Below are 6996 nucleotides of genomic sequence, written 5' to 3'. Positions count from 1 at the left end.
GAACTTATACACTACACAGACAAATTCTATACAGTGGACTGGTCGGTTGATTAGATTGTTTGCCCCATTGGGGGTAGGGATCTGGCAAGATGTGTAAGCTATATAAATAAAGGAATTATTATTGGAAGCATAATTTGCTCTGAAAATGTGCTTGTAATTTAAAGCTTGAATATATCAACTTGCACGCCCCATTGATCTACCTGCACACTCCAATAATCTCCTTCTCACTTCCTGCAGACGCCTATAATCTCTCCTTTTCACACTACCTGCACACCCCAATAATCTCCCTGCATACTTCAATAATCTCCTTCTCACACTACCTGCAGACCCCTATAATCTCTCCTTATCACAGCCTGCACACCCCACTTTTCTCCCTTTCCGCACAATGTGAAATCCTCCTGTTCTCACAGCCAGTACACCCCGATACTCTCCCCTTTTTACAGTCTTCACACCCCACTATTCTCCAGTTCTCAAAACCTGCACACCCCGTTATTCTCCCTTTCTCACAACCTGCACACCCCACTATTGTCCCCTTCTCACAGCCTGCACACCCCGATATTCTCCCCTTCTCACAGGCTGGACACTGTGATAGTCTCCCCTTCTCACAGGCTGGACACCCCGATAGTCTCCCCTTCTAACAGGCTGGACACTATGATAGTCTCTCCTTCTCACAGGCTGGACACTGTGATATTCTCCTCTCAGAGACTGCACAATCTCTCCCTTTCCCAGTATCATCCCCTCCTTAGTTACTATCTGCCCACTTCCTCTGCTCTGCAAGTGGAGCAACCACCTCTTGTGGCTCCTCACTATCACTAACAACTATAAAATCCCACTATTCTCCCCTTTTCACAGGCTGGACACCCCACTATTCCCCCCTTCTCACAGCCTGCACACCTCGATAGCCTCCCCTTCTCACAGGCTGGACCAGGGCCGGCACTATGGGTAGGCAAAGTGGGCAATTGCCCAGGGCCCCCTGAAATGGGAGAATATCTGCTTTCAAATGAATCTTGAATTTTGTTTCAAGGTGCCATGGATCCAGAGATATTTAGGTTTAAAAAGAGAATATCAGGTGCCATTTTATATATCTCCCAACGGCAGTTTAACAGTTAATATCTCCATTATCCTGACACATAGAGACACAGATTTAGATTCATATAAAATAGGAGACTCTCTTCTTTCATAGGAAAAAAGAAGTGAGGTTCTATGTGTCGCGGAGCCAGAGATACAGCCCATTCCCCTCCCCCCCCCCCCCAGATTCTTAGCCATCAGGCTACAGGGAGAATTTGCTGCACACAGGAGCTGCTGCACCTCACAGATAATGGAAATATTCACTTTATATGTTACTGCATTCTGAGAAGGGATAATATCAACTAATATTCATCTTTTTAATCCTCTCCTATCCAGAACTATCTAAGAGCACACGTGATAGGTTTTTTTTTGTAAAAATTGACTGATACGATGAACATTCGATCCTCTTCGCCTAATGTCGCTACATATTATCAACGCAACAAGAACATGTCTATAAAGCTATATGTAACACCAAAAACACATACATGCTCTGGAATAAAGTTTTTATTTCCCACCATCCTCCATTATTTGCATGTTATGACATCCTCACTCAAATTCTTATGATGTGCGGAGGGTTCTGTTAGGCCCGTTCCACACTTGCGAGTGTGATGCGATGAACTCGCATCACACTCGCAACGCAAGCTGCCGGGAACGCACGGCCTGAACGCTGCACCGCGGGAGTGAACTCAGCATGTCAGTTCACTCCCGCGGTGCAGCGTTCGGACCGTGCGTTCCCGACAGCTTGCGTTGCGAGTGTGATGCGAGTTCATCGCATCACACTCGCAAGTGTGGAAGGGGCCTTATTGTGCTGTTAATACATCTAAACGTGACTTTTATTATCTCGTAAGCTATGGATATATAGTTATTTATTTGGGTCACCATTGTGTAAGGGAACATACAATGATAGATCTGTGTGACGCTCAAACAGTTTGGTGTCCCCTGTGGATTTAACGTTCCCTCTGTTGCATATTTTGGTGAATATCCACATGTGGGGTATGTGTGATCTTCTCCATCTTACTGGTGTAGGAAAGTATGTTCTCTTTATATAAGTATTCTGGATTTATACATATTTTAGAGGAAATTTTGAATGTTAATTGCCAAATGCATCGCCTGGCTGTCTGCTTTCAAAATTATATAGGTTTTATGGCGCCTTTACCTTATTCTGTTTTATTTCTATATTTTGTAGGCTGTGACTGTCTGAAAAGCAGATATCTAGTTATTATAGTTTATGTGGATTTATTTTTGTGAACATATCAGCATTTGTGAACTCTACACATGTCCATCTATTATGTTTAGGAGATGTGAAGGTAAATATTTTCTGCCATTTTTTGCCATCAAAGTTCAAATTTTAGTATTTTTTTATAAAAAGTTTCAGAATCAAAATTGCATGAAGGCGCCTATGTCTATAAATTCCTTAATGCAAAATGGGGCAAGTGTCTCCTTTCAGAAAATGTGGTTTGCTGCTGTCTACTTTAATTCTTTTTGCTGCAATTTTATTTTTAAACGTCAAAATTGGAAAAAGTGCTCTGGTCAATAATGCGACAAAATATCCAGAAATGCCGGGGGGGGGGGGTGAAAGGGTTAATACCCCTTGGTTGAATTCACGGGTGAAGATGCTTATCATCTATATCCTGTGTATATATCTATTTGTCTAGTTATCTATCTCCTATGCTCTGAACATTTATGTATCTCACTTTTTCTCTATCTATTTTTCAATCTATTTCTCTTCTACTGTACAGTATTTATCTCTCATCTATCTACTGTATATATCATCTACTTTATATTCTGCATCTAGAAATCCCTGTCATCTTTCATATTTATCTTATATCATAGTAATTATAATTAATAATTTCTTTATTTTTATAGCACACACAGATACCACAGCGCTGCACAGAGCTTACCAGATCAGTCTCTGTCCCCATGGGGCTCACAATCTATTCAACCTATCAGTAACTTTTTGGAGTGTGGGAGGAAACCGGAGGACCCGGAGGAAACCCACACAAACACAGAGAGAACATACAAACTCTTTGCAGATGTTGACCAGCGCTACAAGGTTGTAGTGCAAACCACTGAGCCACCATGCTGCCCATCAATCTCCCTATCATCTCTCTCCTATTAAATTCTCCCATATTACAGTATTTTTTACCATACTAAAGGAGCCTCTAACTGACTGACTGGTCATAAATAGTTTTATTTTGGGGGCCCCCTTTTAGTTTTGCCCAGGGCCCCACTTTGTCTAGAACCGGCCCGGGGCTGGACACTGTGATATTCTCCCCCTCTCAGAGGCTGGACAATCTCTCCCTTTCCCAGTATCACCCCCGCCCTCCTTAGTTCCTATCTCCCAGCTTCCTCTGCTCTGCAAGTGGAGCAACCTCTTGTGGCTCCTCACTATCACTAACTATAAAATCCCACTATTCTCCCCTTCTCACAGCATTGACACTCCCACAGTCTCCCCTTCTCTCAAGCAGCACACCCAGATATTCTCCCCTTGTCACAGGCTACACACTCTAACGCTCTGCCTCTCCCAGTATCATCCCCTCCTTGTTTCTATCTCCCCGCTTCCTCTGCTCTGCACATGGAGCAGCCACCTCCTGGAACTCCTCACTATCACTAACAACAATAACCTCCCCCACTAGTCTCCCCTCCTCCTGGAACTCCTCACTCTCACTAACAACTATAACCCCCCACTAGTCTCCCCTCCTCCTGTAATTCCTCACTATCCTGTAAACAGTAGAACAGCTCCTCCCACACGCGTCTGGTCACATGATCATGATGTCATCGAAGGTCCTTTAGCACACTAGGAAATAGCATCTACCGACGATTGCAGCCGATGCACAATGTCTATGCATACGTATTACAGGAGAGCGTAGGACAGCAGGCGTGTATTGAATACGGTGCGTTATTCTTCTGTGTGTGCATTATGTATGACAATGTACGTGTGCTATTGCAGTCCTGTGATATAGCCTGCTTGCTGTGAGGAGGACTGCTCAGCTCTGATATGTTCTAGAAATGAAGTCGAGGTTGTAATCATTGTAGGTGGTTTGCAGTTATATAAAACTTCCTTTAGCCGTTATTGGGCACATCAGTGAAACAGCTGCAGACAAAAAGTCTTTGTTGCCCACAGCAACCAATCACTGCACAAATTACCTTTTTAAAATTCAGAATACACGGTGAAAGCTGTGTTGTTATTGGTTGGCCTGGGCAATAATTCGTTTTCTTTTTTTCTTCATATTTTTAGTTTAAACTATTCTACACGTTCCACCAGCAGTTGGGGATGTGACACCAGAATGGGTGCCTGAAAGTCTCTGCACAGAGGTGATCGACATGTGCCCTATTTACATTTGTTGGATTGCAGACTATACTATACAATACTATTACTATACAATACTATACTATTCTATACTGCAGATATAGAAAGTAGCGATAACCTGCACCACCACTACTCAGCATATGGATCTGTGTAAGCTGCTCCAAGGGGCAAGATGGGAGAGTCATTTGATAAGTAAAGACCTACATAAAGGGGTAGGAAATCAATATTCTCACCCCAGAAAGTACTCTAAACACTTGTAGGCATCCTCCAAGCCCCTGCTTAAGTTGTGATACATTCAATTAAGTTGGAAAGCGCTATGGAATATGGTGGTGCAATCTGAATAAAGATGATTAATGAGGCTTCCTCAGGCATTTTTCAGACTTTAAAAGGATGTACCAAGGTTGATCCCATGGAAAGGTATAAAGCTTCAATAGGTGGAGGCTTGTCTGCTGGAACCCCATGATCAAGTTTATTGGGGGGGGGCTAACTTGCTGATCAGTGAGGGTCTCTGTGCTGAGACGATCACGAGAACGAGGGGTCCGACTAACCCCTCGCCGCTTCTCAGACTAATGGAGCAGACGGCCGAGTATGACCGTTCTCCCTTAATCTCTGCGGGGTTTCAGCACGTTATCTCTGCTCTTGACTGCATGTTAGGTGCAGAAAAATTGCGACTTTTCACCACAGTTTTGCCAAAATTTGCGACTTTTTCAGACATCCATATCTGGAAATTTATGACAAATCATGACAAATTTTGTGAAATGGAAACAGAAGTCATGAAAAAGAAAGGTAAAAAATTTTTGATAGATGCCCTCCGTGTTTATCAGAATTAACCTTAGGCCGTACTCAACAATTTCCGTAGAATTGAACAGGACATATGCTCTACCTGCTGTTCCATCATTTAGTGAGAATGGGACCCCAATCCTCATGATCCTGGGGGTCCCAGCAGTCGGATCCTGTGAATAGAGGATATCATTCAAACTTGGTACCACCCTTTTAAGACCTGCCTTAATTTTTCTGCTGCTGTCCCTCACACAGTTTAGGCTTTCACTAAATCTGCAGCAAAAATGGGCAGACCTTTTTAGTACTGTAACAACTTTTTCCTCTCTTTTTATAAAGAGTAAAGAATATGAATATGTTAAGTGGGACTATAATAGTTTATTATTTAACCCCTACGGTACTCAGCCTCTTTTGGCCTTAAAGGGGTATTCTCGTCTGGGCTTTCACATTCATTTTCATTAATCTGCCATATATAAACATTTCTTCAATTAGATGTCATTAAAAAAAAGTTCCTGTGTCAAGATAATTTCTCATAAATGTAGTGATTTGGTCCCTTAGAAACAAGACTGTGTCCCTGGATACGGCCACCTCTGCTGGAGTTATTGCATAAAGAAACAAAAAGTTTTTGTATATGAAATGTCCAGCAGTTACTCCATATCCTACAGCCGCCCTGTTGTAACGATCGCTGAATCCAGGAAGTCAGACAAGACACAATAGCACATATCTGGCCACCACTGAGTGTGGGGTGGTCGTATCCGAGGAGGCTATCTCGTTTCTAAGGGACAACATGGCTATGCCTATGAGAAATTATCTTCACACAGGAACATTTTTTTTAATAACATCCAATTGAAGAAATGTTTATATATGGAACATTAATTAAACTGAATGTCATTGCCCAGATGAGAATACCCATTTTTCAAATCTGGCCTGTGTCACTATAAGTGGTTATAGCTTTGGAATGCTATGAGATATCCAGGGTATTTGTAGATTGTTTTCTCGTGACACATTGTACTTCAAATTAGTTTAAAAATCTTTTGCGTTTAGTTATGAAAAAAAAATTAAATTTGGCAAAACGTTCTAAATTCTCTACTTTTGATGCAGATAGTCATAGCACCCAAATAAATTCATTACTTACATTTCCCAAATGTCTGCTTTATGTTGGATGGTTTTTTAAGATTCCACATATTTTACTAGAATGTTATGAGGCTCAGAATTTAGGTATCATTTTTAAAATTTTTTGTAAAATCACCAAAACCTGTATTTAGATGGACCTGCTCAACTTCTAATGAGACTGAGAGGCCTAAATAATAGCGAGACTCATAAATTACCCCATTATGGAAACTACATCCCTCAATGTATGAAAAAACACTTTTAAGAAGTTTGTTAACCCTTTAGGTGTTTTATAGGGGTTAAAACAAAATGGAGGTGCAGTCTGCAAAAATATTTTTTCACAATACACTCATTTTGGGTGGAAAATTAAACATTTAAAATGGATTAAATGAAAAAAGGCTCCCCAAAGTTTGTTACCCAATCGTTCCCGAGTACACTGATACCCCATATGTGGTAGTAACCTGCTGTATGGCCGCACGGCCGGGCATAGAATGGAAGGAGGCGCCATCCAGATTAGATTTGCTATGTCACATTGTAAAGGCTATAATTGTTTTCTTTTTTTATTGTGGACCTATAGCGGCTTATTTCTTTTGCCACATGAGATGCACTTTTCTGGTACGTAATTTTGGGGAATCTATAGCTAATTGGTGAGATTTTATTAACTCTTTGTTGGTGGAGGAAATGAAAATCATAAATTTTTAGGAAAATTTTTATGTTTTTTTTTTGGCCGT

General features: G+C 41.4%; 1 protein-coding gene across 3 annotated transcripts in view; it reads left to right on the top strand.

Annotated features, from left to right (window-relative positions):
• Window positions 1-3431: 3431 nt before the first annotated feature.
• SHPRH (SNF2 histone linker PHD RING helicase) overlaps window positions 3432-6996 on the top strand; it is an 80765-nt gene continuing 77200 nt past the window's right edge. The window contains exons 1-2 of one of the 3 annotated variants that reach the window (XM_072140915.1): window positions 3432-3962; window positions 4307-4383. The gene's annotated coding sequence lies outside the window, so the exon portion shown is untranslated. The remainder of the gene's footprint in view (window positions 3963-4306; window positions 4384-6996) is intronic. The other 2 variants (XM_072140914.1, XM_072140916.1) reach the window with 2 other exon arrangements.

This window comes from Engystomops pustulosus, chromosome 3 (genome assembly GCF_040894005.1).
Source record: "Engystomops pustulosus chromosome 3, aEngPut4.maternal, whole genome shotgun sequence".
NCBI classification, from domain to species: Eukaryota; Metazoa; Chordata; class Amphibia; order Anura; family Leptodactylidae; genus Engystomops; species Engystomops pustulosus.
This window is presented reverse-complemented; position numbering and strand designations above follow the sequence as displayed.